Source organism: Haliaeetus leucocephalus, unplaced genomic scaffold (genome assembly GCF_000737465.1).
Source record: "Haliaeetus leucocephalus isolate CR32 unplaced genomic scaffold, Haliaeetus_leucocephalus-4.0 Scaffold2, whole genome shotgun sequence".
NCBI lineage: Eukaryota > Metazoa > Chordata > Aves > Accipitriformes > Accipitridae > Haliaeetus > Haliaeetus leucocephalus.
This window is the reverse complement of record NW_010972438.1, coordinates 11,072,687-11,073,127: the sequence shown is the minus strand read 5'-3', so window position 1 is coordinate 11,073,127 and position 441 is coordinate 11,072,687. Positions and strand designations below refer to the sequence as shown.

General features: G+C 71.4%; 1 protein-coding gene across 1 annotated transcript in view; it reads left to right on the top strand.

Annotated features, from left to right (window-relative positions):
• LOC104835498 (interleukin-17 receptor C-like) overlaps positions 1-441 on the top strand; it is a 7,789-nt gene that overhangs the window by 3,309 nt on the left and 4,039 nt on the right. The gene's annotated exons all lie outside the window — the stretch shown is intronic.

The window sequence follows — 441 nt, the reverse complement described above, 5'->3', positions numbered from 1 at the left end:
GGGCTGAGCATGCTGACTGCTGCGGCAGGAGGGGTGCCCGTGGGTGCCCTGGGCAGGAGCCGTGGGTGCCGCACCACAGGGGCCCGAGCGGGGCTGGCCCCTGGCCGCAGGATGTGCTGTGGGGGGCCGGGAAAAGTGTCCCGCCGGGTCCCTGGGGCCGGGAACGGAGGTGCTGTCCCAGGCAGGGGCAGCTTTATTTCCACGCAGGGACTTGCTCCAGAGCAGAGCCGGGACCTGGAGAAGCCCCTTGAGATGGCACAGCCGGGCGAGGGGCCAGAGCGGCGCTGGAAGAAGCCGGGCAGCGGAGGGTCTCCCTGCCCTGCCTGGGGCACGGGGGGCCGGGTGCTGTGCACAGCCTGGCCCTGCTCTTCACTGCCGCGCTGCCAGCGGGAACGTGTTTGGGGTGGGAGCAATAAAGGCACCGTTTCACGCTGCCCCGCC